The sequence below is a fragment of the Dermacentor silvarum genome, chromosome 6 (genome assembly GCF_013339745.2).
Source record: "Dermacentor silvarum isolate Dsil-2018 chromosome 6, BIME_Dsil_1.4, whole genome shotgun sequence".
NCBI classification, from domain to species: domain Eukaryota; kingdom Metazoa; phylum Arthropoda; class Arachnida; order Ixodida; family Ixodidae; genus Dermacentor; species Dermacentor silvarum.
Genome location: NC_051159.1, coordinates 177944479 through 177970741, shown reverse-complemented (window position 1 = coordinate 177970741; position 26263 = coordinate 177944479). Strand labels below are relative to the sequence as shown.

Below are 26263 nucleotides of genomic sequence, written 5' to 3'. Positions count from 1 at the left end.
GCCTTGTCTGCAGTAGTAGTAGTCAGATTTCCTATATGTTGCGTAGCTAATTAGAAAGAAAAAAGGTTTCGTAAGTTGCCTTCCTAATTATTATCCAGAGCTTTAAGCAATTAATGCACCGACAAAGAAGCGACTTTGCGAAGGGAAAATAACGCTTCTGGTTTCCTTGAACCGGAAAGCTACACAAAAGAAAGAAGAAAAAAATCCGGGCTTTCTGACGGCTGGCTGTAAGCAAAGCGCACCTTCCTCGGCCCTTCCGATGGGTGCACACAATACGGCCATTTGCATGTCATACTCGTCTGTGACGCTGCCCAGTAACCGCAGAAACTCGTGGGTAAAAAGGAAGACAGCACGGCACGAGGGTTGCTCGTTGAATGCATTACCGGAGAGCCCCGGCTATTTGCATTCTGATCCGACGATGCGCTGCTTCCGTTGTCACAAGAGCTGAGGGAAAAGTATCCCCTGAAGAGGCTGCTTCCGGGGCCGTGGTACCATCGTCTCCCGTACGCTATGGCGAGAGAGCGCCCTCCAGCGGTCTTCCTTGGGATGCAGCGACGAGACTTCCGGTGCAGACGCTTTTCAAGGGAAACCTAACCTCGGACTCGACACTGATTTCCGCTCTCATATGATATGTGCGCGACGCGGAAACGGTCTGATCTGACACCCCAAACGTGACCGACGAATTTAATATATTTCACTAATCGCGCTTTACGTTACCACATCGTCGCCAGCAAGACTTCATTTATTGAAACTTCGTTTGGTTCTTCCCTTAACGGACAATGGCGAAAAGTAGCGACATTGAAAGATTGTGAAACACTATGTTTACACATGGCTAGTTACAGGTCTAATTTCCCAATTTACTCCACTTAAAATTAAAAGAAAAAGACATCTAATTTTCTTAGTAAATTAGGGTACAAACTTAATGAAATGTGGCTCTTAGAGGGATAGAAAAAATACAGACATTAAATATCAAATTTGATCGTACGGTGATAGCTAATTAAAAAAAAGACCGCATATCCACGAAGTGAATGATGATGAGTGGGCGAAGCACCGGGGGATCATTCGGGTAACCGTGAATCCCGCGTACATTGCCCACTCGAACATGCAAATGAGTGACAACACATGTGTACAGTATATATAATGTTGTTTTGTTGGTCGTATATGGTATTGAGGTGCGGAGTTCGTTTTCCCTTCATTAAGACTGCCTTGTGATCAGTGCAGCAGCACGGCGACGCCGGAGCTTCGTGTACATATACTATACATATATGTATATCTATATATAGCCTTATACATATATATATATGTACATGTACATGTATATACTGTACATGTGTACAGTATATACAGCGCTTATATAGCCCTAGCGCACCGCAGCGCCCCTAGCGGTCTCCATGCAAACCAGAGCTATGGACGGAGAACAGACGACGAGGGACAAGGCTCGGCCCTAAGGTGCTTCGCCCCTACAACTGAAACGACCCTAATCCTTGACGTAGGTGTCTGCTAGTGGCACTCGCGCCTCGGCGTTGTTGCACCCTGGTGTAGGGCGGGAAACCGAACTTGGAGGAGCGAGCGAACGGAACTGGCGGGAAAGCGCCACGTACAGAAGAGCGGGCGAGGGAGCGAAGGAGGTCGAGGAGGGCGCGACGCGTAGCCCCCTAGCGGACGGCGCACGAAGCGCACCTTACGCGCCCCTCCGCCGCTGACGTGAGAGCATGCAACGAAAGAAGCGAGAGAGGAGGGAGTGACGTAACCCCTCCGCTGTGTTAGGCAGGTGTTCAAGGTGGTGTGTAGCTCTAATTAGCTTGTTTTTATTTTAATTAGTAATGAACGGTTACCCCAGGTTTAAGTGTGACGTCACTGATGACGTCACTTCTGGTCTTGGATTTTTACGGGAACATGTAGTGACACAGTGGGTATCTAAAGTGTGCGATTGTGTGCTTTGGTGTACAGCAATTTATTTTTCGTAATTAGTTCTAATTATTCCTGACACTTATTGCCTCTTTACTGTACTAAACCTATGCTCTGATGGCCTATCTATCATCAACCATAAGTAGAACCATCGATATCACCTGTTTTTATTTTTGTGATTTATTTTTAGCTTCGTCCCACCTCTGTGACAAACCGGAAGTCGGTCCCTAACAGGAAGTTGCTGCGCAATAAACAAGAGTGTCACTCGGTGCTCGTGCCGCTAATAATTAAAAATGACAATTTAACACAAACATGCAACCAATGTACAGCGACGGGTACAGAAATGCGAACTAAACACTGCTAACACTAACTGAAATAAACATAAAAGGAAAACACCCACGAATTTTGCTTTTAAAGATGTCCGAAAAAAGTGCCTTTAATTTTCTTTTCAAAATGTTGATGTGCTGCCCAAACTGCACTGGCATCTGCTACACTATTGTTTAACTTCTTTCTTTTTTCGTTTTCCTTTTTCCTTTTTTTTCTTTTTTCTATCAATTAGGAGGAGACAAGCAGTCCGCGTCTAACAGGCACCGATATCTTCTTGCATACAGTTAACACACACACACACACACACACACACACACACACACACACACACACACACACACACACACACACACACACACACACACACACACACACACACACACACACACACACACATATATATATATATATATGTATATATATATATATATATATATATAAACTTAGAAACCTCTAACATGCCCCTGTCAAGTCCATAATCCTGATCGCTTGTTTCTTTCTATTTTTCATTCGGTCATTATTTGCGCATGATTGCGTCAATTCTACAGACAGTTAATCTTCATATGACAATTATTTGCAAGATAGTCAGTATAAATAAATGCATGGCTGGTATGGGAAATTTTATGAAACCTCTCATGTACTCACTAAAATACACATATCAGTTTTCCTCCTGTAGTTGAGATTTTCGGAACACGATACTTCATTAGTTCGTGAAAACTTTCACTCGGCTATTTTCTTCAGTAAAACTGAAACGATGAACACTCCTGTTTGATGACCCAACAAAGTCGATATTTTCTTTTATTAGCAAATATCAATCCAAATTAGGCACCGCTTGCGAAGCCTCATCATCGCTGCGCTCACCGTTTGTTTGGACTGGAAGAAATGACAGTTCAGCCGTCGTTAATGCAAGTCCCTCACGACTCCGAACACGCGAAACATGAAGACGAATGCAAACGTTGTCTTAAAAGTCGTGAAATCTTTACTTTCTATTATTATTATTTGATTTGAAAACATATATACACTTGGCCAGAAAGGAAAGGGAAGGCTGGCAACTGCCACCGGAAGGGGCACAACGCCTGCCTACTCTTCAGAAACGAGGATACAGAAACATAGAAATGGAAGACAGGAAGAAGGGCAGAAAAGAAAGAGCAAGATGACAAATCTCAAAGAATAAAGCAGAACACAGACAGTACAGGTCACACACAGCAGGGCCGGTCACTGCAGGTCACGCTACTAAAGAATGTTAAAATAAAAGAAATAGTGTCTGAGGTCTTGTCATTTGAAAACAGAAATAAGCTACAAACGTGAACCTAAGTTAGCTACTTCTAGAAAAGTAAGGAGAGCGCGACGAGACTGATCGCGTCTGCAAAACAGCATAAACGCATCTCGTTGACTTTTGATCAAGCGCAAGAACATCGGCATACTAATGCACCTGGCGAAATTTCAATCAAATCGTTTTGTCAATTTGTTCAATTATATTGCGACAGACGAAAGATCCGCACCAAGAGTCGAGCAAGCTCATCACTTAGATCATTAGATCAAATATAGCAGTACCCGCGCACAAGCGCTAGACACGGTCGAGAATGTGCCCCTGCACTTTTTCAAAGCTTGTACTACATGTGCTCCTACTTCCATATCCTAGCCAGCATGCTTCGTACTCCATATTAGTAACCATCCACCATCATTTCCCAACGTTATTGCCCAATCTAGAAATAGAACGCATTATATCCATTAGGCGTCGCAAGTGCAACGCATTCAATCTAAAGAATTTTTCGGTTGACCCTTACCGAGATAGAGAGATAATTTATTTGAAGGAAGGCAGAGAGGTCGGCCTGAGCTAGCCTTACCGAGCGCGCTCGTGCCACGTACGCGTTGCTACGTTGACGTATGCTTTAGGGTAACAGCCGCACACTACGATATAAATAGTCGATATAGTTTGTATATGCTACATATAGATGCATAGCATGCGGGCAACCTCATTTGGGCAACCGGAGACACTCACCCTATCGTTCCGGTTCACGGGCAGCACCTGCGAAAAGAAGAAGCAGGAAGAAAAAAAGTAAGGCCAACTATGAGAAGCTGAAAAGCAGCGGCCGACAGACAGCCGATTGCATCACTGGCTAAACGTTGCGCACATGCAGAGAGGCGCACACAGAAACTGCGTCGCTGGTTCGGCGTAAACACCGTTCGTCTCATGCCAGAGCCCACAATGCAGAACCTAACGAGAGGGTGTTTCATGGGTGCTTTCTTTCCATGTGGCCAAATGCGTCAGATTCGTTGTAGATGTCTGCTGCGTATGAAATCAACAAATACATGAATTATTCCTTCTTGTTGCTTGCCAAGGAGCACCATTTGTCTTTGTTAATGAAGTCCAGTAGCGAAGTAATCAGACCGCATTTGCGTTTGCTTTCTTCGTTCATTCTTTATTTTTCTGTTTTCGTCTGCGTGAGAGGTAGAAACAGTTAACGCGGTGAGACAAAAGTAAATAAATAAATAAATAAATAAATAAATAAATAAATAAATAAATAAATAAATAAATAAATAAATAAATAATAAATAAATAAATAAATAAATAAATAAATAAAATAAACGTGCCGTTGCACTAAGCAAAAGTAAGCACCCGTGAATGAGGTGGCAGTTTGCATGACGAGGCTAACCATTCCTAATGAGACTTTCGTTTATACGCTGGAACTTGCGTTAGCGAGTTCTCCCTCCATGCTTTCGCATCAATGGCAACAGAAAGGTTAAACGATACCCAGCGGTAAAGGGAAATGGGTTACATGGCGAGAGCCTGACGGCAGGGTAGAATTAGTACACAACTTAACTTATAACGCGTATTATGTGTATATTGTTGCGATACTACAGGTGCTTATGAGAGATCGCGTAAAGGAAGTCCGGCATCTGCATGGGCAGGTTACCATCTTGGTCTCTGGCAGCACTGCTCTTGTAAATACATCGTAGTTAGTTCCTTTGCTTATGTCTTTCCACACGTAACAATATTTATTACTGCGGGCACTTCAGCATAATGTTCTAAGTGTAGAACAAATATTAGCGTGCGTGCGCGTGCGCGCGCGTGTGTGTGTGTGTTCCCTCCTTTTCAGAGGAGGCCAGGCTCATGGGTCGAGTGCAGCTACCGAAGAAATTCCGTATAAATGTTTGTTTGCCTTATGCCTCACTAATAGTTATATGTTAACGTTATAGTTATAGTTATATAACGTTATATGTTATAGTTATAGTTAACGGAGTCCAGTCTTCCAGATCTGCGAACTTTATCGCAGGCCAAACCCCGAACGGATATGTAGAAACAATTTTTACTGTGACATATAACGCGGCTGCCGGCAGAAAACCAGATGGGATGATAACGTTAGGAAATTTGCAGGCGCAAGTTGGAATACGCTAGCGCAAGACAGGGGTAATTTGAGATCGCAGGGAGAGGCCTTCGTCCTGCAGTGGACATAAAATATAGGCCGATGATGATGATAACGCAGCTTCAACAGCCCGAGCAGGCAACAAGCGGTATTGCATGACGGAACAAGAAATGCGGTACACGGCGACGATATAGTTTTCTAATTTTTTCACAATTTCTCAGAAATGCGATGCTCCCATGGCCGTGTAACGTCTTACACTCTGTGACGAGCAATGAAATCTCACTGCACACTGCACAGGCATCCCGCTATGAAACGTTTTCTTCTTTTTGACAACGTTGTGTCTGTTTACGGGATGCGCTGGGCTAAAGACGTCGTTTTCTCGAGGGCTGGCATAGCCTCATCGCTTATGCCCATTTTTGTTTCTTCCGACGAAGCGTGCCATTGTTTCCTCATGATCAAATTAGGCGCGCTGAAAGAGCATGCGTGCGTGTCTGTTTGAATACCGCGAAAGTGCGCGAACGGCACAGCTCGCTTGCTACCATCCACACTGAAGCATTTTTTTTTCTGTCAAGCTTTTTTCCCTATCTATCTATCTATCTATCTATCTATCTATCTATCTATCTATCTATCTATCTATCTATCTATCTATCTATCTATCTATCTATCTATCTATCTATCTATCTATCTATCTATCTATCTATCTATCTATCTATCTATCTATCTATCTATCTATCTATCTATCTATCTATCTATCTATCTATCTATCTATCTATCTATCTATCTATCTATCTATCTATCTATCTATCTATCTATCTATCTATCTATCTATCTATCTATCTATCTATCTATCTATCTATCTATCTATCTATCTATCTATGTACCCAAGGATGATATTCTATGATTCCCGATGCGCCGAGCGAAACGTGGAATTACAACTCGCAAGCGGTCCTCCCGCGGCATCATCAGTGAGACAGAACACTCGAGAATGTAACTTTACGCGCGAAAATATAAAATGAAAACAAAACGGTAGCTGTACTTAAACGAGATGGGAACGAGACGCTTCCGAGCATTAGGCACAAGCTGTTATCTACGAAACGACGTCGCCTTACTTAAAGTGCGAAGGAAAATCGGGCAAAAAACGAGAAATGTTCGAGATAATCCCAAATTCTTGAAAGCAAGACACTCAGACATGCGGCGAGAAAATGATAATTGCGCCCGGCACAAGCAGCGATCAGCGAAGCGACGCGCCCTTTATATACACTTGTTATACTTTCGCACGACAAGAAAGACAAAGACACATAAGTAGTAAGACAACTTCATCGTGACACTTCTGCGAAGCTCAGACGCGAAAAATGGAACAGAAGTGCAGGCGAGCGCTCTCAAGGCGTAACGCGTTTATGGCAAATGAAAAACAACACATGTGCTAATGATCTGAAAATAAGTTAACGGCCCTATAGAACGAAAAGAAAACCAGTCAGAACGCGCTGGCGCGGCTTCACTTTCTTAATTTCCCGAGCGACTCATTTCCTTAACTCACAGCTCATTGCACATAGACAGTAAGGCGCAGCCATTTAAGCAAACATATTGCGCAGCGCCCTTTGAAAGAAAGAAAGAACGAAAGAAAGAAAGAAAGAAAGAAAAGAAAGAAGAGAAAGAAAAGAAAGATTCATCGACGTTTCCGGCCGCTTTTATCTGTAGCGCCTGGGCTGGCTATTCGAAAAACTTAAAGCGCGATCTATTATAGCCGTGCTCTCTGGTGTAGCTCCATCATTCTGGCTTATCTGGAGCGCTTTTGATGGCTGCCTTAAGTTAATTTCCTGCATGTAGCATTTTCCTCCTCGAATTGAGACTTAATAAGTCCCGTGATAAGATAATGTATTTATAGAAAAGCACCAGGTTCGGCGGCTTATCCTGTGTACAAATCACTGCCTGTTAACTTTCAAAAGCAGCGCAGAACATTAAATCAGCCGAGTTTTAGTGAGCGTTAACATAGCTGAGATAAGGTTTCTTGGAGGCTGTGCCCTCTTACTATGCACTGCGGCTTACGTTATGTATAGTGATCTTTTAGCTGGTTAGCGGCATGTAGAAGGCTACTTGAGATAAACTTTATCTGCTGCATGCCAACTTCACTGTCATTAGAAGTGCAGGGAAGACGGAATATCAGAAAGATCGCAAACAGCAAACAACACAAGTGTTTCAGGATAACAAGAAAGCACTTTTGACAAGTATCCTTTTTTAAACTCAAGCTTCCCATACGCCTCCTCAGTTTAGAAGCAAATATTAGAAGCAAGAAAAACGTGGTTTCAACAGTAAGAGTAACGAAATTGGAGTAACTTGTTAGGCGGGCCGCCGGCCAGACCTTGCCAGTTTTATTAAAGAGCCTCTCTCACTCTTGCAACAATGGCTAATATCATCGTCCGCATTTAACGAGAGTCTGACATCGCCAGAGCAACGCTTTCCGGCGCGTACATAAGTGGCATTCGCGTTCCTCCGACCATCTATAGTATAGCAGAGGATCTCAGGCTGTGCTCTTGTTTCTCGTATTCATTAACCAACTCGCCCAGCTTCAGGTCCTATTTTATAATTTTCCGCATTCCCGCTTTTTACCGCGATAGCGTTAAGGGCCCCGTGTCGTAGGAAACCCGGCGTCGGTGTCGGCGTCGGCGTGAAGCATCGGCGTCTAGTGGAAACACTCATGCCGAACCACATAATCCCGAACCACCCCGACCACACAGGCCCTCCGCGTGGCGCAAGGCGTTAGTGAACAAAAACTGAATTTCTCAAAGTAAAATCCGCCAGAAAAATAGTAAAGTACGACTTAACCACCACCTAAAGACGTGATAGCGTCGGATTGTAATTTGAATATACGATAAAAAAGCCTGATAAGCAGCCAGGGATCTTTGAATGCTATCACGCTCCACTCTTCAAGGCGAAGCTTATTCTGATTGTGTGTCGCTGTCTTTTGGTTCTAGGCAACATCGAGGGGTATGTTGAAAACGGATCCTCTCTAAATCTTTATGTATATTTCCCCTTTTTCCAATTCCCTAAGTTAACCGTGGCGTGGTTAACCTCCTGTCCTTCCTCTTCATCTGCCGCTCTATTAGCCATTCTTACTAACGCTCTAGCTTTCTTTAGCTACTTCGCTCACTTTGGGTGGACGCCGGCCGATCTCGCACAATAAACACCGGGAGGAGGGCCGCTGGGTATGTGCTCAACAGACAACTTCGGCACTGTCTTGCATATTACTTAAGTGAGCTAGTACGAAGGCTCTGTAGCTGTTCCTGGGTATTATAATAAACATTTGATTGATTGATTGATTGATTGATTGATTGATTGATTGATTGATTGATTGATTGATTGATTGATTGATTGATTGATTGATTGATATTCACACAATCGGGATGGTGACGAGCGGGTGACAAGCTTGCCTAAACCACAAAGGTTTGTTTCTTGAAATAGGCGCCGCATCTTTGCTTCACCGTCATAACTCGATTGTGCCTTTACGCTTGAACATTTTGCAGTGTAACACGAGCAAGTGCCGACCTGTGCAACGTTTTTGGTGTCCCAGACTTCCGAAAACTATTTTTAATTCAAACATTGTAACTCGCTTTGCCGTTCTTCATTGCCCTGGGCACCATTGCAGCGAGTTCATCGACGAGATAGACTACTCGGTGCAACGTATGACAAGGAAAGAATGGAAAATAAAAAATATGACGACACCGTAGCAACACCGTGGGCGCTTTCGTGACATTTTTTTTTTTTTCATGCGACATGAACGTCACGCTGTTCGAATATCTTTTCGGCCGCCGCCATCATCGTCGTCGTCACCGTTGTTGCTTAAATGATGCGAGCCTAGAAAAATATTCCATGGAAGCGCCGATTATCCCACAAATATGATGACGCACGTTAACGTTTAAAAGTTGAATTCCTCACCCGTACTTTCGTTTCCTCGACATTTAAAGTTAATACTTTCATTTTTCTATTCCACCTGCAGTGGTGGCGCAGTGGCTTCGGCATTCCGCCGCTTAGCCCTAGGGCACGAGATCAAATCCCGAAATGCAAAAACACCCGTGTCCCATGAATTGGAGGCACGTTGAAGATACCCTGGTGGTGAAAATTAATCCGGAGTCCCCCACTATACGACGTGCCTTATAATCAAATCGTGGTTATGCACGTAAAACCCGAGAATCCTTTTCAATTGAAGGAATACTTTTTTTTTCTGTCTTGCCAGCAGCCGACAAGGCATTATTCTATCAAGCTTTCTCAGCCTAATGACGAAGTCCGTAATCTCTTGTTCTCGAAGCACCGTTAAGCAGCATCAGTTCTTTCCTCTTACGCGTTCCTTAGCGCGTGCCAAACGCTCACCCCCATCTTCGCGCTCCTTACTTATATCAGCAGCCCAGATTCAGCTGGTGCGGCTGCGTAAACGACCGAGACGCTCCACTAAGCAGCAGCGAACGGGCCAAGCACAATGCTCAATGTCCGAGAAGGAGGTAACGGCAGCGTTTCGAGTCAGGCAGCTGGGCCTTTCAGAATGAATCATACACGGTTTCCTGGCCACCATTCAATTCTATCCGGCAGGCAAGCCTGACATTCCTCTTCTTCGCGAAGGACGGCTGCGCCCTCGCGAATAAGCATTCCATTAGCAGAAACAGAGCGAAATAAGCGCGAAAGAAGAAAAGATGAATCGTCGCCAGCAGCAAAAATCGAGCTGCTTTTTCATTTATGCCACTCATTTTAGAGACAAGAAAGTGTCAAAATCGCAAGAACGCCCCAGTGTTCCACAATACAGCGGTGGGGGATTGCTATTTGGATAACGATTATTTCGTCTTCGTTTCCAAAGGTGCTCTTCGCATCAGTGAGTGTACACGGAACAGTGAGCCCTCTTCGCTCCGTTCCCGCGTATATACCATTTCCTACTATATACGGGGTGACCACGGAGACTCTTGATTCGCGCCCCACGATTTCTGCCCCACTCGTTGCGTAACCGACCATTGCCGTTCATTAGCTCCTCATCTTGGCAACAACGAAAGAATAAAGAAAATGTGAACAGTGAGACCGGTGCTGAAGCGAAATCGGCGGTCCTTGGAGAGGTATTCCACGTCATGCGCCGCTCCACTGTAGCGACAGACTCGCTGCTTGCCTTCTATACGATCCTCCTCTTCAGTTACCATTGCAGGCTTTGCGGAAGCTACACACAGCTCACAGTGTCATTCGCATTCGAGAGCAGCCGTGATTGGCCTAAACCTTGAATATTTATTGCTCGCTAATGTGATTGGTAAGAGCACCAATGTCCCGAATGGCATGTATAGTCTCCATGTTCTAACGAAACTTTAAATTCAGCCCCTCTTTCGTCGACCTCGCTTTCGATTCCAACATCGCTGCAGCAGTTTAGCTGCACTTCAGAGAAACGGCGTCAACGAGTGTGAGAAACACGAAAACGGGAAAGCGAAGTTGCTTTCAGTAAACTTTTGTCTGAGCCAAGGAACTCCACGATGACTCTTAAGCGCACTCTAGTCTTTATTGATCTTAGCCTTCCTGCCGCAAAGGTGCAGAGCTTTGCCGCATATCCCGCAAGCGTCGCTACGTATAAGCCGTATACACATAGAGTAGAATTAAACACTAGGTACCTGTTTACCCGAGGAGTGCTTTCTTCGTAATGGGGAATAAGCTTGGATTTCAACAGGCCTTAACAGTAGAAGAGGTCCAACTTGATTGAAACTTCCTTTTATGCCTGTTATAAGAGAGCGGTGAACTATTTTTATTTTCAGCTTGGCGACTAGCTCGTCGACTGTGAGGTTTGTTTAGTATGCATCCTTAGAAACCTCTCTCACGTCTGTTTAATGCCTTTGCTAATCCGTGTGGTGCTAGAACCGGACCAATGGAGCATGAGGTGCACTCAATTCCTTCCGGTTTACGAGTATGAAATAACTTACAATCAAAGCAATGAAAAGCGATGCAAATTGTTTTCCTGCAGTCATCAGCCCTGCATAAATAAATACCAGTGTCCAATCCCACTGTGAACTCAACTGAGCAAGTTTGTTCAAAATGTTATGCGGAGAAAAAGTACACACGCGAAGAAATTCGCACATGTATAAATCTTTAAAATCGTTCTGTATATTTTAGTTGATACTTACTTTTAATAATTATTTAGATACTGCAGCTCTTAATGGAGCAGGAGTGAGAATACAAAATAAATCACGCAAGAAATTACAAGTGATAACTGTAGTACACTTTCAAAATGCAAGACACACATAAAAGCAATTTGGGAGAGCCCATCCAATAGCATATTTCAAAAATTCCTTAAGGGGCAAAAATTGGGTAGCATCAGGTACATATTCCGGCGTTGCATATTTTTAGGGAAAACTATTATAATGGGGGAGTGCGAGTGTAAAAGAAGGGTAATTTAAGTTCATGACTATTTCTTGTGAGAACAATTTTGCAGGCGACAAGTTCAAGGAAGCGTAGTGGTGTGAGTAGAACAGGGAATGCAGGAGCTTGAGAGATTAATGAGCACAAAATAAAGACGAATGCCGAAGTAGAAACAAGTCGTCAAAACAAACACTCCTAAGCGTTTATCTTGTCTACGTTTTTCTATCTATGCCTTCGTATTCATCTTGAGCTCCGTAATATTTTCAGTAGATATGAACCAACTAGCACAGCAAGAAGCGATCTAAGCGTGAGCGACCCCACGTGGCGGGAGCCGGCAAGATAATGAAATTAAACCAAAGATGTCTGAATGAGACAAGACTGAAATTTTTCTGTCTTAATGGTGACAGATGAAACGAATAGCCTTTTTTTTTTCTGAAGAGGCGGTATCCTTTTAATACAGAAAATTATGTAGGTGTTCCAGATTTGCTATCATATCAAGAACTACCGTGATTCGTCGGCACCATATTCAGGACTGCAAGGACCCAGAAAGAACAAAGCGCATGTCAGACAGCATGAAGATTTTATAAAGGATTCTGTGCAGATGACCACGACATGAGATATGCACGCCATCTCAACAGTTTAGATTTTTGTCCGAAGAGACCATTACAAACTCTACCTCGAGTCTGCGCCAAGTGGCAGAGAAACGTTCAGAATCACTTTACGCTGGCTTGAAACACTTCGAAAAGAAATAAAATCAGGATTCAGAGCCATAGCGGTAACTCTTGAAAAGGTTTAGAGAAAATAGAACAGATATACTTTGATTAATGAAATAAATGAGGCAGCAAAGATGGCATTTCGCTGCTGCCGTGACGAAGCCAGGAATCAGTAAATGGCAATGAGGCTGCACCGAAGTTCAGTACGTCATCGGCCTGTATGAAGCCCAAAGTTTATCCAGAGGAAGGTCTTAAAGACGAAAAGATGATAAAAGTGAGTAAATGATACGAGGATGGGCTCATCAATCACACCGACCTCATATAGGGACAGCACAGAAAGGCACACGCCAGCCTGCTTTTGTAGCGAGTGCTACCTTTTCCTTTTTTCAAGTTTCTGCACCAAACATTGACCAACACTCTCTTGTGGGCCCGCGGCACCAGTGTCATGGACACAAAAGCAACAACAACACCCCACAACCACCACTACCCTTTTTGGGTACATGCGATAAATTATTGCTGCAGGAACTGCAACGGAAGGCATTACGCGCTGCCGTTCAAAAACCATCTCAAGCAAGCCAGCAATCCTCCGTGGTTGCTTATTAACTTTGGCATTACCCTGTTAAGCACGAGGTCGCGAGATCAAATCCCGGCCGCGGCGGCCGCATCTCTAATGGGGGCGAAATGCAAAAGCGCTCGTGTTCCGTGCATAGGGGCACGTTAAAGATCGCCTGGTGGTCAAAATTAATTCAGAGTCCCCTACGGCATGCCTCATAATCAGATCGTAGTTTCGGCACGTAAAACCACAGAACTTAATTTAATTTAAGCAAGCCAGCTCTACTATTACTGTAGCGTGTATTAGCGGCAGCAAGCAAGCCCTGCATAAACAGATATATTGTTATCGCCTGAGGCCAGCGCGGCGTTCGCAGCTGTGGCATAGTGGTATAGCCCACTCCTGTTTGTGCCAGGTATGCAGTGGTTGTTCCCGCCTGTGACCGTGTTTTGTCACTGTTCTTTTCATTTTCGAGTATTCTTTTCTTATCATCCGTCACAGCGCTTGGACCGTTTTATCGACAAAGGTGGGTCGACAGCGCTCGCGCAAAAAAAAAAAAAAAATGAAACGCGAAAATATTGTAAAGTGAAATAAAAATGTCCAAAACATTTGCATACACTTAGCTATAGCTTACTTTCTTTTCTTAGGCCAACACATTAATTTTTTGTACTCTGCTTCGTATCAAAACTTATTCCATCATAATAAATGAAACGCCTTGCAGAGTGTGCGGCATGTTTGGATCAACTCCTGCTGGCGTTCTCAAGACACGCTTTCGCGCTATAACTGCAACTATAGCTCTACCAGTGTCTGTATGCTATAAATTATTGGAAAGTGAACGGGCAGAATGTTGGCCAATTACCGCTAGGCGGGACAGAGGCAAACCTACATTTTCGTCGTGAAGCACCATGTGCGGTGAGTTAGGCCACACTTTCGGTACCCGAGGAGATGTGCTCGCGATGTCACGAAATGCACTGGCAGCGGTCGGACACATGGGCGCGGCACATCACGTACGCTTTTAAGTAAAACGTGGGCAACGTTGAGAAATCATATCGCCCGGACAACACATTCTGTTTGCGCAATGAGAATTCCATTGAAGGACACTGTGAATGTGTGTCCAAAAAGCTAAGAGAACTTGCTCCGTCAAGCGGCAACACCCTTCGCACGGTAGCTTCCCTGGCCATGAAATAAGACAATTATGCCCTTATATATATATATATATATATATATATATATATATATATATATTAGAGATGTCCTGCGGCTTCCTGCGGGCAGAGAGAGAGAGAGAAAGACAGTGCTTTCTCATAACTGTATAGAGTTTAGCCTAGCTTTGACAATCCTATCTTGCACCTTACAGCATGCCTTCGTGCACTCTAATGAAAATGTCTGTGAATAACGTATGAGAATTTTCCCCTGATGTGCACGAGCTCTAGGTCTCCTGAGAACGCGGCGTTTGACTCCCGGTGGCCACACTCCTCCCAGCGAACTTGAGGATCCGGGCGGATACGAGTACAAACAGTCACGCGTCGACTCGGGCTCCCGCAATTGAATCCCGGAATATGAATCCAGCATAACAGCAGCTCAGAGCTGCCGGATGAAAGACGTCATGTTTTGTCTGAAACTATAACTCTCGCTTATAACCGGTTAAGCTAAAATTGCGTTAACCCACGGCGTCGGACGAGGGCATTCACACGTGTACGAGTGTTACTGCGCAAAAAGAAACGCAGGCTGCCGCGCATTTACGTGCAATTGCCGAGCGACACGTCTCAGCCGCGATCGCAGTTTCCATAACGGCGGCTTCCTTGATGTCATTAGTTCCTGGGCGCGTTGGTGTCATCGCGCAAAGTACATTCCTCAATCAAGCCATCCGCCGAGTCGTGCTGTGATGAGAAGGCGTCGGCAAACAGCCAAGCCGAGCCCACGAGCAAACACTCGCTGCGCCGACCAAACCATAATGAACGCGCCAGGCGCCGCCTCTAATTGCGTCGCAGATCCCTGGGGCTCAGACGATGGGAAAGAAAGCGTAAGGTATACAGGAGGAGGAGGCAGGGACACACCATCCGCTATCAACGTCGCTACTCCTGGTTTGATTATTCCGCTTTGCGAAGCACTCGGCCCGCGCGTAACATGAAGAGTGGTTCAGACATTAGCATATCTGAAAGCAATGCAAACAAGCAGCAATGCTCTCGCTCAGACAAGATAAAAATAGCGCAGGCTACTTATCGAACGCGCCGGAGTAAGACGCCGTTCAAGGACGAGGAGCTTTCAGATAAAACACGATAGAGATCATTTTCGCTGAAGTCACTACCGAGATCAAATCGACGATAATTAGGAATCTTAATGGCGAAAATCACAGGAAACGTCTTCAGGCTATACTTGTGGAAACTCTTTCGAAAACATAAGTGTTGTGCTTAGTGCCCTGTTTCAAAAATTTGTTTGAAAGCAGATTTAACCAGTCCGCAGTTTTTGGCAGTGGACGACATTGCCTACAAGAGCTATCACCACATACAGCATTCCTGGTTTTGGTATGAAAAGTTCGCAATATCTCCACCGGGGAAGAACGTCAATAGTTATGCATTTATCTAGAAATTTATTCAAGGCACGCGCCTGCCAGTACACTAGGGGGAGCTAGATCAAACCGCATTGCAATGGTTCCATTATTCTTTTGTTTAGCATCAGTCCTGAAATGCATTGAAATATTGTAGTCGATCAGAGTGATCAAGCCGCTTTAAAGCGTATTTTTGCAAGCCACAAATCCTCTGGAAGAAGTGTTTATCAAAAGTAGTAGCGTTTGAGACCGCGAGTTTTATGAAGAGTTTAATTATTGATTTCTCCACTGCCTGCAGTCGCCACTGTACAAAGTGCACATTAAATAAAAGCTAATTACTAATTTTTCCTGACTCTTCCACAGCGCATGTTCATGCCATCTCTACTCAAATTGCATAAAACCATGTCATCGTTAAACAGCTCCATTAGAGCGTCTCTCTCGAAATTGATCCAATCACCTCGCCTTTCTTTCTGAATCTTGCTTTTCGTCGACACCATTTTCTGTGAGAAATACCAGTATGCATAGGAATTATACACTCAAGATATACGAATACTGAAACAGCTAGAGAACATTGAAGCACACAAGTTGCCAAGTTGCAGAAAAGCAGAAACGTTGCTGCAATCACATTGGTTTGAAGATAAACTACTACATTCCTATAAAAAAAAAAGTGCTTTCTCTTACGTATCTCGAACATCCGAACGCCGACACGTCGCTGTACAGAAAGGCCGCACCCACTGTTGCTTGACACGCGCTCTCAGCTGCGCACTTTATCTGCCGCTGCAATGCCAACATAATTGTTTTCCACGCCGTCACTCGAGGATACTGGACGTTACCCGACAATGTCGTCGCTCTGAACGAAAGCTTTTCAAAAAAGGCGCGGCTAGTGCTTGCGCCGAAACCGAGGTTGAGTCTGTGTTTTCTTTCACAAAACGGCACAGCGCTGCGACTGCTACAACCGATGTTGGCCCGAAGCAACGTAAAAGGGTAATAAACAAACATATAGTTTCTGACACCCGTGTTCTTTATCAATGTTGAGTCGGAACCACATCGAACTTCAAAAAAAGCGCGTCAAAGACCAAGTTTACGCGAAAGAACCCCTCGTTTCCTGTCATAAGAAGCAAAAAAAAAGAAGAGTGGAAACACTTTTTCTCCTGCTCATGTCGATATAAAAGGCTCACTGTGAGTGAGTGTACCTGAAAAACATTACGGTATACTTACGCTGCAACTTAGAGCGAAAGTATGGCTGAGAATGAGTGGCAGGTCCCGCCTCCTTCCTACCTACTAAATGCACATCTACGTGCCATAGTTTGTAGCTTAAACGATGTCTACGGTAAAAACTGTAAAACGAAAAAAAAAAAGAAAACTGTAAAATAATGGAACCTAAGAACTTACAAAGCATAAATTCACCAAAATGATGATATCCGAATAGAAAATAGTGCCCCAATGGTGCCGCTCCTGTGAAATAAGCCATGGGATGACGGAGGGAAAAATGAACGCGAGATTGGAGATCGCAGTGTTGAGATGTATTTTTCTATAGGACAAAAAAAGAGAGAGAGAAAAAAAAACATACACGCAGCGCATTGCTATTCAACGTTGGAAGCACAAGAAGGGCGGTCTAAAGAAGAAAGTTGAACGGCCCCAGAGAGCTAAGAGCGTAATGAAACGATTCCGTATATCGGAATACCGGGGCGAAGGTCCTGTGGGAGGGGACATTGAAGGCGCTCTCGACGGCCCCTCGACACCTTCGCCTGTGGATAGGCGAAGGCTTAGACGTTTCATCTCCGGCCATGGCGTTAAGGACGCCTTTCCCACAAATCCCGGTCTCTTCCTCCCTCTAGGGAAGAAAAACCGAGCGTTGAGAGGCTCGAGCACTCGAATAAGGCGCGGGGCTGCCGCGTCGCTAGAAAGGATCGCAAAAGAGCAAAGAGTTAGCGCGCGCCTGTGTGTGTGTGTGTGTGTGTGTGTGTGTGTGTGTGTGTGTGTGTGTGTGTGTGTGTGTGTGTGTGTGTGTGTGTGTGTGTGTGTGTGTGTGTGTGTGTGTGTGTGTGTGTGTGTGTGTGTGTGCGTGTGCGTGTGCGTGTGCGTGTGCGTGTGTGTGTGTGTGTGTGTGTGTGTGCGCGCGCGTTTAAGCCTATAGCCCCGCCAGACCCGCTGCACCCTGTTGCCAAGCCGCGCACGCAGCTTCTTGGCACTTCGTTTCCTTTTCACGAGATCGCGAAACCCCCAGCCGCTTTTATACAAAGTCCCAACCAAACAGCGGAGCACGGCGAACGCATTACCCCGCGCGCATATGATATGCAATCTTCTCGTCGTTCTTTGCGGCACAGCGATGCGCTGGAGCGAAGCGGTATGGAAAGTGCGGCGCCGGGGCTTCGCTGAATGCCGAGCCGCACTCTGAAAAGAGCGCGGGCTTCGTTGGTTCATTCTCGACGCAGAGCGTGCGCCTTCGTGACTTCGCGACGCCGCGACGGGACAGGCCGTGCCGGGATGGCTCTCGCTACAGTGAGCAGTGTAGTGTGCGGGCAAAACACCCACGACAAAAACGGTTTCCTTCACTCCGTCTTCTCTGCTTTTTTTTTACTTTTAACGAGCCACACTGCTACAGGCGCGTTAAGATCGGGGAGATGAAGGAACACGGGGCTGTCTCCTTGCTCCTCCAGTTTATACGCATGGTGTTTATATGCGGGAAGCACGCTCTTCAAGGAGCGAGGGAAGGTTAAACTTTTTCAGAGACTCGACTATAAACGAAGAGGCAAAGTGCACCGAAGGCAGGTCGCGTAAACGTCCCTGGTGTGGGAGAGCAAGTGATGTGTCACCGCGAACGACTCTCGAGCCTAACGTTGGCCCTGGATGGGTGTAATATAAATAATCGCTACGAGCGACTTCCTGACAAGTTACGCTCTCAGGCTGGACTACGTGAGAAATCTGCAGCAATTGTTATTGCTACTTCCGGGTTCTCCGAGATTGTAGCACAACGGCTTCTACATTCACTTTTCTTGGGGGGTGGAGGGGGGTAGCTAGAGGAAAAGGTGGCATGTTTCTTAAATAGCGGAGAGCCAAACAGGATTTTTTTTCTTGGATTGTGCAGAGCAATGTCCCGTAGTAGTTACCAAGAGAAGTGTGACTTGAAGTAAGATGTAGGCACGTGGAGACGTGGAAGTGCACTTAATTTACGCCTCAGTATTATGCAAACATGACCCAATGGAGTATACCGGAAAGCTTTACGCGCTTTAGCCCCCAACGCCCAAGATTGCTGTTAAATAGACGCAGCGTAAATGTTCATTCCAGAAACTTTCTGCGCCTACTACAGTAAGTGATCACTTTTATTTAGAAAAACTGAGTCTACGCGTTCTTAAAACACAGTGCTGAATTAAAGTAGAGAAATGTGCTGACTTTAATAAAAATTGGGGACGTTAGCCTATCTGACGGCCTGGCATACTACTCCCGCTGTGGCGTTAGAAGTCGGGGCGAAGAAGTCAGCAACGCATAGAAACTACAGTTGAGTTTTTAACATATCGCCATATTCCTTGCAGCCTCGAACCAACCATGCATGATGGTAAAGAAGTAGCATTCAGAGTAAAGAGAAGGTTTAAAACTAAGGGGCAATATTCTGCCACAACGCCAAAATCTGTGGGAAGTGATCACCCGGCACTTTAGAAGAACATTTACGAATGCTTACCCTCCTTCCTCATGGGAATGTCCGACAGTCACGAATATGAAGCTTGTGAGTACAAAGACCCAATTGCGCGCCTTTTGTGCGAATGGTTTCGCTTTGGTGCCTGAAGAACAGCGCTCTCCAAGCCCTCCAGTCATGGAGAAAAATCAAAGTCCTTGGACCTTCGTGCCAGGTGATTTTAGATCGAGTGGCTTTCAATGCACCGCGGCCTTGTTTGAAAGAGTTGGAACCACGTGCAGTCGATGTCAGGTGCCTCATCGCGTATGTGTGGGTTCAGTTTTCTTCTGTCTTTCTCTTCCGCCTCTTCCACATTTTCCTCTTCCCTTTAGCGCAGAGTTACCGAACGTTCGGTAAATCGGGTTAAGCTCTCTTCCCTTAATTTTCTATTTTTCATTTTGTTCTCTCTCGTTGCAAAAGACATCGGGTGCGTAAATGTCCTACAATATATCTACGCTACGTAGTAAGAAATAAAGCACTTTTTTTTTACATCTCATATGCAACATTCAGCACACTATGAGCGGTTTCTGTATTGTATAAGCGTCCTTCTTAAATAGTGGCTTGATTTTCTCAGACCTACGACCGCCCATTTACGCTCTTAAACTGTCGTTTTCACACTATGCAGCGCATAGCTTAATAAATGCCCAAATGCTGCTTTATGAGCAAATAATTAGTTTATTCGCATACTCAGGAATTATTAGTGAGTGCGAATAATATTAGTTTAGCCGGAAGAATCCGGCTCCCTGGGCGATGTAGAGCGTGCTCCACTATGAAACTTCTCGTGTTTCAATAACTGTATACTATTGCCACCAGTATCAAATTTATCGCACTTTAACTCCAATTTTATGATTTATCACGCACATTTGACAATTCGAAATATTCGAGAACAATCTGATAAATATTTGTATTTGCGAACAGTGACTAATCGAATAGGGCAATATTCGATTCGTTATTCAAAAGTTTCGAATATTCACCCACCCCTAAAGAACAGGGCCCCTTTCGCGGACAAAAGCCGTTTCTGTTTAATATTCGTTATATTTTTCCCGTGCAATGACGTACAAGGTTAAACAAGTTATACCCTTCACAAATGAGCGGGTGATCATCGTAGAACGCCTCATAAAGGACGACACAACCTTACTGAACCTTGTGTGATGACCCGGTCCTCCAAGTTCGTTCGTCTATTTTCCCTTCTCCTTCACCGCCACATCCTTGTCAATTGCAGCAGAAGCCGGGGAATAGCGCTGTCGGTGCGGTCACAAAGAAAAATAAATGAAAAGGGACGTGCTTTTGCGAGCACAAGCTGATGCCGGTTCGCCTCGGTGCAATTAACCGCATCGTACGGCCTCCGTAAGTGCAGACGACCATTGTTTCATGGTCACAGAGCCCACATGACAATTCCAGCAACCGTTTCTTCTTTTTTTCTTTTTTTGCAGCACACACAAGCCTGGTCCTGTGACGCATATTTTCTCTGGTATGTATTGTTCTCAGGTAGCCAGCTTGGGCCTTAAATAGCAAGACACTGTCCTTTGCGTTATCATACAAGCTTTCCCTCCTGATTTGTTTCGAGCCGTTTTTGTAAATATGCATGGTATTTTTTTTTTCATTCCTTGCATCCAATTTACCGCCTCTGTTTCACAGCACCCTCTATGCTCTACCCATTAGCCACTAATTATATGTGCTGTCATTTAATGACGGCACATTTAATACCGGGAAAATGTTTATTTTCTATCTAAACGTACAAAATACATCGAGATTAAGCATATTCAGCAAATAGAAAATTATTTTGGGGAATCTTTTCAGCAATAGTTGGAAAACACCAGGCAGAAATGTGGAAGTGGGCGTCAAGGGGAAGCCGCCTAAGGTTTCGTTTGGAATTTGTAAAGACAGCTCCCATCATATGTGAACCACAAGTGTACATTCGATCATTTGCTTTACATGGCATATGTGACCACTGCAGCCGAATATCTTGCATCGGTCTGTCTCCTCTTACCGTGCTTTCAAAAGAAAACGACTCGCGTGTCAAACTTCTCCTTCCTCGTCCTGTGTTCCTGCTCTATGCCAACAAATGACGTCATCTGCCTGTCATGCAGTCTTGGCCAAAGACATTTAGAAAGAAAATTCGTACTCACTAACGAACTCAGCAAGAAAAAAAATTCTGGTACGTTGCCTGTATTCAACAGTCGTCCATAAAGGGTTACACCATGAACTACCCAATGGACCAACTGGTGTGGGTCGGGGAAAACACACACACACACACACACACACACACACACACACACACACACACATACATACATACATACATACATACATACATACATACATACATACATACATACATACATACATACATACATACATACATACATACATACATACATACATACATACATACATACATACATACATACATACATACTACATACATACATACATACATACATACATACATACATACATACATACATACATACATACATACATACATACATACATACATACATACATACATACATACATACATACATACATACATACATACATACATACATACATACATACATACATACATACATACATACATACATATAAATGCGTAAATATATATAAATGCATACCTGTAAATGCGTGCAATATCAGAAGAATGCTAATCGCATTAAAAATGCAATGTGCAAGGAAAGTAGGCCCTTAAACAAAAGCCTTTTATAAAGGCAGTGGCATTAGTCAATACTGGAAAGAATTAACTTTATCTGTACTCTCATATTTCGGCGTTACTATAATCCCTTCGGTGTCGTTGTCCGTGTTTAGGCATTATTCTATGTACTGGCGCTTTCCTGTTTACGTCTTTATCGCGTTACCAGTTAATCGTAGAGTAAAGGTTAAATTAGAATACATGGCAAGACGTGAAACCTCGACGTAGGTGACAAAAACAAAACAAGGCAAAACATTAAAAAAATGTCACAGTTTCGCCCTAAGGGCGAAGCAATGAATGCGATAGCAACACAGCAATGTCATACGAAGTAAGGTGAGCGGCTTTGGTAGCAATATGAATTGTAGTAAACATGAGCTGATTAAGTAAGCAGGTGTGCTGTGGCGTAAGTAGACCGACATGAAGAGAGACTCGATGACCACGAGAAGGCGCGTGTGAAACGGTGGTGTTGATGAGAAGCGCTGCCCATGGGCAGCGCGTGCGAAGAGACACACCTGTAGCGCTGCACTGCCGATCCGGGCAGCATTGCATGTGTTGCGTGCGTTGGAAAATGTGGCCCGACTATTACTAACTGTGGTGTGAGCGTGCACAAACAAACATGAATAGAACACACTGAATGACTGCAGACAACGACTGTCAAAACGCTGGCAGCAAGCGCATATATACGCCGCAGCGGGCGAAGGTACGTGCGGTCTATCGCTTCAACGGAAACTGAGCGGCGAACGCACAGCGCATAAAGGTCAGAGCCGTGTGGAGATAAGAGACGGTGCGAGCGAGCGACGAGCGCGGTTTTTGGCAGCGTAGAAATGCGCCCCCCCCCCCCCCCCCGCTCCCTCCGGCGCTCGCTTCCCGCTTCCTTGCTTGCGCGTGGAAGATTGAGAGCGTTCGCTCTCCGTGACAGCGTGCGTCCCCGCACGCTTCCGCTCGGGCATACGGCGCGCGGCGAAGATTTTATCTATACGGAACCTCACGGCGACGGCGACGCCGACGGCAGAAATCCGGTGGAAGTGTCCATATAATTGCTATCGCAATAAAACTAGTAGAATGATAAAGACAGAAACGAAGGAGAAACGTAAGGACGCAGAGTCAACAGACCGTTATGAAATGTTAATACCAAAATACATTTATGAAAATATAGCTTAAAACCTGTTGAATAATATTAAACCTTCCACAACAGCCATTCTTCGGCCAGGGACCGAAGGCCAAAAGGCAAGCACGAGACCGACAGCGATGGATACGAGCCGTATATAAAATGAGAACAAACGTACGCAAACAAAAAGTGATGTCAAAACGACAGGCAATATAACGAAGATGCATCAGCCCAAACTAACAATCTCGCCACGCCACGCTGACCAACCGCAAAAATGCGCAGACACAGAATGAACAATGCCAGCACCGCAGCTCGATGCTTGGTGATGCGCTCATAACCACTGAGCCTATACTTGAGCGCTGCACGATTGCTAGCGATGGAAAAAAAAAAGAGTACTTTTCCGCGTGCACGCGCGATACTTCATTTCTGACAGGAGCCCACTTGATACTAAATGCCCGAACACGGTCGGTGCCAAAGGCAATCAAGGCGGACGGAGATAAACAAGCCGAAAAGCAACCTATATAACTCCAAGTTATCACCGAACGAGCGCTTATACATGCTAGCAAAATTCGGCTAGGGCATTAGGTAATAACGTCCTGTAGACGGCTAGCAGCCTCGCGTTACTTCAGTGCGCCCTCTTATATCTGCTCGGCGGTTAGCGCGCGCTCTCTCTCTCTCCTCCTTCGCCGTTTTCTACCGAGCTACGCTGATCTTCGCGATGTCAGTTTGATGCAGCACTTCACAGCAAGCGCGCGGGCAAAGGTCGGCCTCGTCCGGTCTATGCCAGACGCGTCAGTACCGGGCCGTGCCAGTCATTCCCACGATGACTACTCTCACCCAGGGAAAGTGTAAAGTAATACACTTCAAATTTGAAAAACTAGGTCTGCAGGTGCCGCATTCAAAAAACCTTTTGTTCGAAAGTGCCGTTTGCGATAGACCGGCCGCCTTCGATAATAATAAGTACATGTCGATTAGATGGCCCGTTCTTTTATAGGAGAAGTTCCAGTATAACAACGTTTCTTGTGAATACGGGTTTAGTTTTAATGTTAAGGAAAGTGAGAGCTTCGATTCGTACGGCGAGTTGCTCAACGCAAGGATTCTACCGTATGAAATGGTGTCGGCGAAGTTGTGATGCCGTAAAGTGATAAAGCAGAATTCGGCTTTCATGACTTTCTCCTTCTTTCTTCTGGAGCCGTTTTTCTCCCCTTTTCAATTAACAGATCAATTGTGTGTCAACCTCGGTTTAGTCACATGTGGTGAAGCTAGGTTCTTTTTTTTTTCGCTTCCATTACAGTAAATGAGTCACCGATTGCACCCCATCCGCTCCAAGAATTGTCATCTGAAGTCCAGCACAATGGTTCAGGGTTCACGTTATGTGCCAGTTCATTTCATCTTTCATTCTCTTCGGCTTGCATCCTGTTCTCGGACACTGCAGCAACGCAGTTATAACGCTGGAATAGGCCACTGGTTGTGAAGCCTGATGGTTATTGGAGAATTGAAAATGGAGTAATCGTCACAAAACACGACAAACATCAGCGGAAAAACTCGTATACAAGCCAAATTCGGAGAAATAAATGCCAGTGAATCACATGAGATATTAAAATAGACGACAATAGAACCGGCTAATGATATATATATATATATATATATATATATAGAGAGAGAGAGAGAGAGAGAGAGAGAGAGAGAGTAGGGAGGGAGGAAGAGAGAGCGAGCTAAAACAAGGTTTCCGATGAGACGAGTGACTTTCACGCGTACGTGATTCGAGGGTGGCACAGGGGGTTACTATGCCTTACTCACCTTCCTACTTCACGAACCATGCTCTGTACCTTCCCGCAGGCTGCACGGAATTAGCATCGCTCACCTAATAGCTGCGTAGGCTGCGGCGCTCCGCCGAGTAAACACACCGCACGGGCTCGGCGCAAACCTGGGGGCTGCTCCTCTGTTTATTTACCGAAGGAGTGCCGGGGAGGTGAAGACAACAAGGGCAGAAAGGTTTACGACCGCGCAGGGGCGAATTTAAACTCGTAAAAAGGGCGGACGCGGCTGCGGTAATAAAGCACGAGGTCTTCGTTGAGTCATCGCGCGGGAAGAAAAAGAAAATTGGGGCTACGCGCGCTCAAATAAGAACGCCCGGAACAGAAAAAAAAAAAGAAAAGAAAATGCAGAAAAAAAACGTACCTTTATAGTAGTAGTTATAAAGACGATGTTGCGGTGTATAAGGCTACTGGCCCTGGCATACTTTGTTCGTGTATACCAGTACCAGTAGAACACAGATAATATACGATGAGCATAAATATCACTAACATTTACAATCATATACACTGTTAGAGCTCTTCTCTGATGACAACAAGCCATCAGTGTAGGATAGTTACGTAGTAATCGTTCTCGCGCAGTATGCAGCACTCACAAAGTATGAACTCTTGCATGAAACACACGTTGGTTGCAAGAATGAATTGGCGGACCTTCACTTGGAGCATTTGTTGGCAACAGTACCGTAATTTTTCTTGCTGAAGACTTCTACTCAAGTCGTACATATTCATCCACATATCATACAATTCCCCGAGTGCTCTCACCTGTCAGTTAATATCACGTAGACCAGGAATGCACAACACACGGCACGGGGGCCCTGCGCTGATCTTTAGCGGCCCACGGTCGAGTTTAGACTTTCCTTGTGCTGGTGCTATAATCCGATCACAGCCAAACGATTAAAAAAACGGCGATTTTGCCGGTTAGCAAGTACGACTTCCAAATGCACATTTCCGCAAGGGCAATGATGGGTCGGTCCTCCCCTTGTGGTGGTAAGGTTGGCTAAAACGACGCCTTATTTTCCTCTTCTCCTGGGGTAATATATATATTCCTTACTTCATCACCCCACCTAGTTTTTTGCCGTCCTCGACTGCGCCTCTCTTCTCTTGGTATCCATTCTGTAACTCTAACAGTCCACCGGTTATCCATCCTACGCATTACATGGCCTGCCCAGCTCCATTTATTCCGCTTAATA

General features: G+C 44.9%; 1 protein-coding gene across 6 annotated transcripts in view; it reads right to left on the bottom strand.

Annotated features, from left to right (window-relative positions):
- Positions 1-26263, bottom strand: part of LOC119456458 (diacylglycerol kinase beta-like) — a 468550-nt gene that overhangs the window by 217487 nt on the left and 224800 nt on the right. For all 6 annotated transcript variants that reach the window (XM_049669879.1, XM_049669881.1, XM_049669880.1 and 3 more), the window contains one exon: positions 4238-4264. The gene's annotated coding sequence lies outside the window, so the exon portion shown is untranslated. The remainder of the gene's footprint in view (positions 1-4237; positions 4265-26263) is intronic.